The sequence below is a fragment of the Arvicanthis niloticus genome, chromosome 4, assembly GCF_011762505.2.
Source record: "Arvicanthis niloticus isolate mArvNil1 chromosome 4, mArvNil1.pat.X, whole genome shotgun sequence".
Taxonomy (NCBI): Eukaryota; Metazoa; Chordata; class Mammalia; order Rodentia; family Muridae; genus Arvicanthis; species Arvicanthis niloticus.
In genome coordinates this window covers 8,889,263-8,900,026 of record NC_047661.1, presented here as the reverse complement: position 1 = coordinate 8,900,026, position 10,764 = coordinate 8,889,263, and the positions used below count along the sequence as shown (strand labels likewise).

Here is a 10,764-nt window from a genome sequence, read left to right as displayed (position 1 = left end):
GGTAATCACTGATTAAACCTGCCTCCTCCCTCCAGGACTTTAGTCTGTCTCGGAACTGAACCTTCATAATCTTAAGCCAAAGTCAACCTGGCTTCAAATAACTTGTGTGGTATGCCCCCACTGATAGAAAGCTAACAAAGGAACACAATCCAGCTCACTTAAAAGGACAAGAGACAGGAAGTAATGAAAGCAGCTAAAATTCCCCAAATCCAGCACACACACTTTACCTTCAATTTTGGAAAAACACAATGTCACATGTTGAATTGTTTGCAATTCTTTAATGACTTTTTTTAAATTCTGAAAATTTAGAAATAGTGGCACATGTCAAGGTGCAAGGATCCCAGGAGCCTAAGACCACTGTGACAACATGGAAAAACACTTTATGAAGAAAACAAACATCCTAATTGTGTGTGTGTGTGTGTATATGTGTCTGTGTGTCTATGTGTGTGGGTGTGTGGGTGTATCTGTGTGGTGTGTGTGTATATGTGTCTGTGTGTCTGTGTGTGTGTGTGTGAGAGAGAGAGAGAGAGAGGGGGGTCTATGTGGATGGAGGTGTGGGTGTGTGGGGTGTGTATGGTGTTTGGGGGGTGGTATGGGTTGGTGGGTGTGGTATGGGTGGGGGCTGTATGTGTGTATGTGTGTATGTGTGTGGCATGTGTGTGTGTGGTGAATGAATATAGTATAATAGTATGTAGGTGTGGATGTGGTGTATGTATGGTTGGTGTTGGGGGTTGCAAGGGGGTGTGGAGGAAGGAGGCATGATGTGGGTGTATAATATGTGTGTGGTATGTGTGTGGTGTGGGTGTATGTGGCGTCTCAGAGTGGAGGGAGTGGTTTTGTGGGTGTGGTGGGTGTTGGTGTGTGTGTGTGTGTGTGTGTGTGTGTGTGTGTGGTGTGAGTGTGTGTGGTGTGGAGGAATAGGGGTTGGTTTGTGGGTGTGGTGGGCATTGATGTGTATATGTAATGTCTGGTGTCGCTGTGTGTGCATGAAGGTGTGAGTGTGTGCAGTACTTGTGTGTGCATGTGGAGGCCAGAGGTCAACCTTGGGTATTTTTCCTAAGGAGTCTTTGTTTTTGAGATGGAGTCTCTTCCTGGGTCTGGAGCTCACCAAGTCAGGTAGGATGGCCCGTGAGCCCCAGGAATCTCTGTCCCTGCATCTCCAGTATGAGCATGCACCACCAAACCATTTTACTTGAGTTCTCGTGCTTATGCAGCAAACAGTTTACTAGCTAACCCATATCCCTAGCCCCCTGAAACACAGTCCAAAGAGAATACTTTCTGACAGTCTACATATGAAGAATCAGTATGTCCTAATCAAAACATCACATGTTTAGATCTGTATTAACACAACATCTGTGAGTGTTCAATAAACAGTATACAGCTCTAAGATAGGGATCATACACAAGTTAAAACTCAGACAGTGTGTCTTCTGTGTCTGGGTCTCAATTTCCTTTCTTTGTGTGTGAACTGTTGTTGCAGACCACGCTGGTCCACGATTGAGGGCCAGAAATGTTGAGGGCCACTCTGTCAGTGTTGGGACCCGCACTGCCAAAAGCCTTGGTTAAACTGTTAGAGCTCGCACTGCCCCAAGCTGCTCCAGTCTGCAGGTCGGGGTTCAGCAAGAGAGAAAGTGAGGACGGACTCGAGGAATGGAGACCAGACAGAGTGTGATTCAATCCTGTTTATTCTTCAGTCTCTCTTCTTCTCTCCAACTCCCAAGTCTTGAGTTCCTAGTCGCTAGTGCCTCCAAGTTCCAAGTTTCTTCTTCCAAGTGCCAAGTGCCTAATGTCTAATAACTAACTCCAAGTTGTTCTCTCTAACCTAATTCCTAGTTCCAAGTTGTACTCTCTGAAGTCTCTGATTCTCTGTTACTCCAAATTGTTCTCCAAGTTGTACTCCTAATTGTACCACCCTCATTTCTTCTGTCTGCCTCTCACCTTTTATATGTCTCACTTCTAAGCCACACCTCTAAGTCATGCCTTTAAGTCATGTCCCTAGGCCTTGTCTCTAAATCTGATCTCTAAGTCATGCCCTTAAGTCACACACCTTTAATCTCACACACCCAAGGAAAGATCCTGGGTATCTAAACCAAGATGCTATCAGAGTGTGCTCAGCTGTTGTAGGCTATTGTAATCAAATCTCTTATCAGGGTATATGGCTCAAGATGGCTGCAAGGATGATTGCCGCCTTCTGTCGGCTCCCCACAAACTATAAGACAACATAGAAAGCCACATGTTCTTTCATCAGGTTTACATTCTAGTTTGTGAATCTATAGTCTTCTACATTATTGTAATAATTGTAAGGTTTCTGTGTGTGTGTGTGTGTGTATTTGATGTAAGCCAGAGTCACCTAGAAAAAGAAAGCTCAATTGAGAAAATGCCTGTATCAGATTGACCTGTAAGCAAGTCTGTGAGGCATTTTCTTGATTACTGATTGATGTGAAGGGGGGTGGGGGGTGGACGAGAGGCAGTTCTCTACATAGGTCTGAGCAGATGGTCCTGGATTTTCTTACTTTTTACACATAGGAAAGCAGGCTGAGCAAGTTATGAAAAGCAAGCCAGTAAGCTGTGTTCATCCATGGCCTCTGCTTCAGTTCCTGCCTTGAGTTTCTGTCCTGAGTACATGCCTTGACTTCCCTTCATGACAGTCTGTAATATGGAAGCATAACCCAAATAAACCCTCCCCCCCCCAGTTGTTTTTAGTCACAATGTTTATCACAGCAATAGAAAGCTAACTGAGACAGTCATTCATGGTAATACTGGCCTCCTCTGTTCTGAACTACTCTAACGACTGACAAAACACACTGAGTGGAGGCAGCTGTCTGACTTCCAGAGCTTTCACTGGGGAGACAAGACAGGGAAGAAAAAGTAAGAAAATAGGGCAGCACATGGTTGCTAAGCAACCATGGAAAGGAATAAAGGAGGAGGCATCTGGGCAGTGGGAGTTGGTTGGTAAAAGGCAAGGTCAGCCTCAAAGTATGTGTAGAAGAACAGATGGGGTTTAAAAGATATATCAAAATGAGAAAGGTGATATTAGTTAAGTATTGTGTCTCAGGTCTTGATTTAATGTTTATAAAACTAAGCAAATAAAAGGGATCTTGTTCAGTGGATGTTGAGAATAATAGTTTTATGTATGAGAATTTGTGAGAGGCCTAGCGCACATGCACATGATACAGAAACCAGAGGTCAAGCAGTGCTATTATTTCTCAGCCTTATTTTTTTTTAGACAGAGTGTAGGATTAAAAAAGTAGAGGAAAAACACCCTCATACTGACTTGACCCTACAACAAGACCAAGACCAGGGCCAAGAAACAGAAACCCACTGATCTTTGAACTTGCTGTAGAAATCCACCAATCCTGAACAGGCAAACTCACCAGTCCCTGAGCTCACCCAAGCTCCGGAATTGAAATTTCACCAATTCTCACCCTTAAAAGATTCTTTCCCACCCCAAGATACCCTGTATAAACCCTTCTTTCTGTTCAGTTCTCGCTGCTTCTCACCTGAGCAGAGGCAGTCACCGTCCTGGGTTTTTTCCCTCGTGTGTGAGGTTTGTTGTGCTGTGTGGTATGACTCTGTAATACTCCTTGACTTCCAGTTGCCAGTATACCTCTTAGAGCAGAGCTGGAACACTTTTGCTGGGGAAACTATCTCCTGCCACAGAACTATAAGCTTGCACTGGGGAAACTTACCCCTGCAGCAGCCAGAGCAGAGTTGTATGGGAAGCTTTTCCCTTCCGAACTGACACACATACAGAGTCTCTCAGACACCTGTAACTAGGCTAGGCCGGCTGGCTGGTGAGCCGCATGGATCTGCCTGTCTGTTTCTGACTCTAGTACTGGAATTACAAGGGTGTGCCACCAATCTGGGCTTTCCATTTGTGGGACAAGCACTTAACTGTCTGGTCCATCTCCCCAACGACAAAGACCATGTTTGACATTGTGATGATTGTAAGTTCCTGTGTCCCAGCCAAATCCAGCACTATGTTTACAATATTTCATATCATCTTCATATCACATTATTATATTAAATGTGTCAGTAGGCCACATTTTACCCTCAACTTACTTTGCCCTAAGTGAAAAGGAAACGATCACTCTGATTAGTCTACTCCTGCATCTTCTGAGAGCACAGCTCCTTTGTCACCACTCTCTGCTTCTTAGACAAGACGTTCTTCTACATATCCCTTGTGGACTTGAGAGCCTACTCATCCCCCAAAGACCAGTCTCAAAGAACAAAATTGTTTACAACAAACCTGCATCTTTAATACAAATGGAAAGAGCATTCTCCTTCCATCCACCAGGCCTTCCTTAATCAGGGAATGATGTGTGGCTTTAAAACTGAGACTATCTACTTATAGAATAAAATCATCAGAGGAAAATGTTGATATCTCTTGTCAGCACTAAGGTTGAAAGGTGGACATGTTAGAGAAAGAATACAGAGGCGGCTCTTCACCATCTGTCTTGAATCTATTGGAAAGTGATGTAATCCCAGCCCTAGGTTACTTGCAACTCTGCATTAGATTTCACTAAAGAAAGAAGAGAGAAAGAGATGGTGAAGGATGGTAGGGAGGTGAGAGGAAGGAATGGAAAGAGCGAGAGAGAAACTGAGACAGAAAGCAGTTGGGAGACAGAGATACTTGGCTGACCTCCCACCCTACCCTGATGTACATATGGACCCCCATCACCTTCCTACAAGCCAGCATTTCCTGACAGCTGCTTTAATCCGCATCTATTTGGAGCTCTTCCAATATTTTCTGGGGTTCAGGGATGCACTCCTTAGTGTGACAGAACCATGAAGCACACAGACACAAATACTACCAAAGCTCACTCAGAACCAGAGTTGCTGTCACTCATCAGTAATTGCTGAACACTCCCCAGGAAGCCACAGACTGGGACTGCTGAACTTCTTCACCAGCCACCAAGTCCTCCCTTACAATTGTAAAAAAATGCCTTTTGATCCATGACCTGCATTTAAAAACTGACATCTGGTGGCTAGGGTGGTAATTAGACATCATTTACAAGTTATTTCTGCCTTGTTAACTGGGTTGCTCTGTGATCAAATTAAGGGATAATTTAGAGGAACTCAGGCATATTGATTGTATAATCTATAATGTGTATAATTAATAACTACCCCTAAAAGCACAATCTGAGGCATGGTAAGGAATCACATTAGACAAAAGTCAGGGCCTGAATAGTGCTTTTCCCCCAGTGCTTTTTATTCACAACACAAAGGAATGCTTTCAGATTCCCAGGCAGAACTTGGCAATGCTGTTACATTACTTAAGACCAGAAAAGGATAGACAGGTGTCAAATAGTCACTTAGTTTCTTTTCTTGCAACTGTGACAAAATTCCCAGGCAAAAGCAATTTAAGGAAAAGTTTACTCTGGTTCACAGTTGAAGGTGCAGCCCATCATGGTGGGGGTAAAGGGGATGTCAAGGCAGCAGGAGCATGAAACAAGAAATGGTCTTATCTGCAGTCAGGAAACTGTATCAGACAGAAGGAACCTAAGAAGCAAAGGAAGCCAAGGTCATCAGCTAAGAAATCTAGTGAGTCTGAGAAGAGGGTTCTTGCCCATCTGCACAGTCGAGCAAGTATAGCCTGGCTAGGACTAGAACAGCTGCCTGAGCACCTACACTGCTTACTGTGCTTTCCTACCCCCACTAGCCCACCACTGTGGGATGACATCAACTCACACCTCATATTTGCTGAGCTCATCTCTCTGCTGTGACCTTAGTTTGTTGTTTAAGGTTTGTTTGTGTTGTGCTGTGTGTCACCAGTATGAGTGTATGTGCATATGTATATGTGGATTATGTGCCTGTGTGAGTGTATGTGCATATGTATATACAGATGTATGTGTTTGTGTGAGCTTATGTGCATATGTATATGTGACTGTATGTGTTTGTGTGACCGTGAGTGCGTATGTATATGTGGATATATGTGCTTGCGTGAGGTTATATGCATATGTGTATGTGTATATACATGCCTGTGTGAGCATATGTTGTCCAAGCCAGCTTAGTCAGTCAACAGGTTGTCCAGCGCAGGAGTGAGGATTAAAAAGAAAAAAGACAATTAGACAACATTGTAGCATGACCCCAGCCAATTCTGTGGCTGAAGGCTAAGGTGGTTTTATTTTTTCCTAATTTGCTCTTAAACAATTTTAATGACATGCAAGTATTTAGGTCAGTTCTAGGTTGAAGAACTAGCAATACGATAAATGCAAATAGTCAAGGAACAAGCAAGGCAATAAGCAAAGTTGCGTGATCACTCTCATGATCACTGTTTCTAAGGGCTCATCAGGATGTCTGTGGGGAGCCGACAGAAAGCGGCTTTCATCCTTGCAGCCATCTTGAGTCATATACCCTGACCAGAGACTTGATTGCATTAGCTTACAACAGCTGAGCACACTCTGATAACATCTTGCTTTAGATACCCAGGATTTTCCCTTGGGTGTGTGAGAGTTAAAGGTGAGTGACTTAAGGGCAGGACTTAGAGATCAGATTTAGAGACAAGACCTAAGGGCATGATTAAAGGAGTGACTTAGAGGTGTGGCTTAGAAGTGAGACATATAAAAGGCGAGAGGCAGACAGGAGAGTTCAGAACAATTTGGAGTAACAGAGAATCAGACACTTCAGAGAATACAACTTGGAACTAGGAATTTGGTTAGAGAGTACAACTTAGAGTACAACTTGGAGTACAACTTGGAGTTAGTTATTAGGCATTAGGTATTAGGCACTTGGCACTTGGAGGAAGAACTTGGAATTCGACATTAGGCACTTAGCACTTGGAAGAAGTAACTTGGAACTTGGAGGCACTAGGGACTAGGAACTAGGGACTAGGAACTAGGGACTAGGAACTCAAGACTTAGGATTTGAAGAGAAGAAGAGAGACTGAAGAATAACAGGATTGAATTACATTCTGTCTGGTCTCCATTCTTCGAGTCCGTCCTCACTCTCTCTCTTGCTGAACCCCAACCCGAAGACTTGAGCAGCTTGGGGCAGTGCAGGCTCTAACAACTTAGCCCCCAAGGCTTTTGGTAGTGCAGATTCTAACATTGATAGAGAGGTCCACAACATTTTTGGTGCCCAACGTGGGGCAGCTCGGGCGGCAACAGATGACAAAAATATCAGAGCCTACTTCCCTGCCTTAGCCCACAGCCATATTCATGCCTGAGGCCTACTTCTTTGTTCTAGCCTATGACTTAGATTTCTGACTGAAATTACTTCTCTGTTTTAGCCTAAAATTAGATTCCTGCCTGAACTTACTTCCTTGTCTTGGCCCAATGTCAGATTCCTGCCTAAAGCCCATTTCCTTTTCTTAGGCCAATGTCAGATTCCTGTCAAGCAGCCCCAAAAGCTCTCCACAATATGTGCATATGTATAGGTGGATGTATGTGCCCATGTGATGTATGTGCATATGTGAGTATTCACAGAGATTAAAATTGTGTGTTGGTAAGCTTCTCTATTATTCTCTGCCTATTCCTTTGAGACAACCTCTCTCCCTGGACCTAGGACTACCATTTTCTCACCTATACTGAAAGCCAGCACAGACCAGAGATCTTCCTGTCTATCTCCACCTGAAGCTAAGGTAACAGGCATCTGGGGACATTTCATTGTTCGCTGAATGCAGGGATTCAATCCTTAGTCTGTGTGCTTACACAGCAAGTGCTCTTAAATTTTTACTTTATTTTACTTTATTATTTTATTTTATTTTATTTTATTTTTAGACAGAGTGTCACTATTCAGCCAATTCACTGAACTGAAACTCAATATGTTAACCACAATATCCTCAAACTCAGAGATCCTCCTGCCTCTACCTCCTGAATAGTAGGATTATAGTCACACAACACTTTGCCCAGCTCAGCAAATGTTCGTAACTGCTGGGTCATCTCTTCAGTTCTTTAGCAAGTGTTTTTATATACTGTGTTTTATATACATGTAATAATTCAAGAGCTCTGTTAGGATACAACTATAATCTCAATATATAAAAGGTAGAGGCAAGAGAGGTTCAAGTCTTTGTTGGCTACATAGGAAGTTTGAGGTAGCCTGGGCTACTAGAGATTCTTCCTCAAACCTATTTCAAATGCCCTGTGGTACTTTTGGTACCATCTTCAAGTATAGATAAGGACCTAAAAATGGACAGGAAATAGAGGGATGAGATGCCTGTCAGGCCTATATAACCCCCAGGAGTGGGCTCTGAGCTTCTCCAAAGCATCCACCTTGATGTGCATCATAAGAATCTCTTTTATAGCAAAAAGGAGAAGGGGGGATGGGATAGGGGTTTTCTAGGGAGGGGAAATGGGGAAAGGGGATGGCATCTGAAATGTAAATAAAATATAAAATAAAAAAAGAATCTCTTTTATTAGTAACAAAATTTTGAAATAGAATGGGAGACACATTAAAAACAGCTAGAACTCAACTTTAAACTGGTTCTGAGGCAGTGTTCTATTTAATATAGCCTCCCATGTTAATCAACTCAAGCTACCATAAAAATCTACTACAGACTAGGCCACTAAGTAATAGAAACTACTTTTCTCACAGATGTAGAAGCATCACTACAATATAAAGAGATTAGCAAATTGATGTTTGGGAGTGGGGAGGTCTCTCCTTGAGCTTCAAAGCACAGAGTGGGGTTTTCACTTGGTTCGAGTACTAGACGATTGGTATGTCTAGGGAGTTGACAAGTCCATCCTGCCAGCTTGTGCCACATGGCAGCTAGTCAGCATTTCTGGTCAGTGGAGTGTCTGCCCAGAATGTTTAATCACTTTGATTTAAAAAGTTGTGTGGGTGTGTGCGGAACCTCAGGCCGTAGGTTGGATTCCGATGGACCTGGAGTTGTGTTCCCTCGGGGACTCTATCTCTCATCTCTCCAATCTCACCAGCATTATGGGGAGGTTTATGGCGCCTGCCATAGTAGCTGCGTCTGTATCAGCACCGATCAGCAGCATAGCGACTCCCTTCTAGCGGAACTCCATCTGGGACAGTCACATTTGCTGCTTTAGGACCCCTTTTTCCTGCAACCACATCAAACTCTACAGTTTCTCCATCCCCCACACTATGCAGATACTTGCGTGGAATATTCTTCTTGATGGCAGTCTGGTGTACAAACACATCTTCTTTGGTGTCATTTCGGTTTAGAAATCCATATCCATTTTTGACATTGAACCATTTGACAGTGCCAAGGACTTTGGTGGAGAGAACTTCTTCTCTGCATCCTCACTGCCCTTGGGAGCTGATGAGGCCAGGGCAGGCCCGGGGGCTGCGTCTCCGCCGGGGCTCCCTGCGAGCAGCGTGGCTGGCACCGGGCCTGGGGCACACCGCTGGCCGCAGGGCTTTTAGGCGCTGGATCTGGGGGTGCCATGGAGGGCACGGCATTGGCCACAGCCTGCAGGAGCGTGGTGCTGCCAGTGGTGGCCCTGCCTGCCTTGCTCATGCAGCTCGAGGGTAGGGGGCGCGAGCATTCACAGTCTCGTTGTGTCTCCCGGCCCCAAGGATGGCAAGTTGTAGGGCATTCATCTTTCCAATGTCCTGCCTCTCCACATTTGAAGCAGATTTCTTCTGTTTTTATTGCTGCCACAAATGTCTGCGCTATGGATGCAACCTGGTTTGATGGGGTTCCTATTTCTCTGGTTGCTACAGTCCACCTATCGTGATGCTCTTCCTGGAGACCCTGCCAAGCTAGCCTAGACTCAGAAGTCATGCCTTCCCAAACAATGTTTTTAAGAAGAAGGTCTCTAGCTGTGGGGTTGGAGATTTTTTCTTTCTAAGCTCATTTTAGTTCTGAGAATAAAATCAGATAGGGATTCTCCAGACTTCTGATGAAGGGAGAGCAGGGAGTGGGCGGGGTCTTGTGACCCTGAAGGTGGTGGAGTGAGCCTGTTCCAGGCTTGAATGGCAGAGAGGCGGACCTGTTCATAGTACCCTGATGGCTGGTTTGCCTGTTGTGCCCCAGTAGAGAAATCTTCCTGGCCAAAGAGTTTTTTAAAACCCCATGGAGTATCATCGCCCCTTCCCTGGTTTTGCCTGACTTGTTGAAGACACTCATCACGATAATAGGCTTCCCACTCTAGAAACATTGGGCCAGGGAGAGCAGAAAGGCAAATATCTCTCCAATCTTGAGGGGTGTTTAAATTGGCAATATGGCTCTATAGGAGAGATTTTATCCACGGTGCATGAATGCCGTCTTCCTTCACTGCCTGCCTGAGTTCTTTTAGGTTGGAGGCTTGAAGTGGGTACCAGTTAAGTGGTTTAGCTTGAGTGGGGTGTATATTAACTGGGAATGCTCGAGCAGTTTGGGTTTAATCTACGGATTTTGAAGGTCTGCTTGGAGAAAGGGGAGGGGATTTATCTCTCTTTGGTTGAACAGGAGTTGGTGGAGTAAGGGGAGAGGCAGGCAAGAGCTCCTTTGGCATTTTAATGGAGGCTTGCCTTTGGGTGGGGGAGGGAGGGACAGGAGGAGCACATTGTTTAACTGGCATTTCCTCCAAGGCATAAGGGGGGAGGAGTGGGTATATGGATTTTATCTTTCTTATTAGTTGGGTAAGGGCCTGGAGGTCTGAAACAAGGTGATTTTGTGGACCTTGATCTTTGGGTTCATTTGACTGAGGGGCCCCAGGGGCTGTGTTGTTGTTCTCAGTCTGTCCTATTTTCGATGGTCCTATACATTGCCGAATTGCAGCTAAGATCGGCAAAAACTCATAAGGGTTTTTTTTATCTCTGTTTTTGATAAGGGAAGCTACTTTGCTCCATGAGTCTGGACTGTAAATATTAT

General features: G+C 44.4%; 1 pseudogene; it reads right to left on the bottom strand.

Annotated features, from left to right (window-relative positions):
- Positions 1-8,750: 8,750 nt before the first annotated feature.
- Positions 8,751-9,426, bottom strand: LOC117706796 (Y-box-binding protein 3 pseudogene; annotated as a pseudogene).
- Between the last annotated feature and the right edge of the window lie 1,338 nt (positions 9,427-10,764).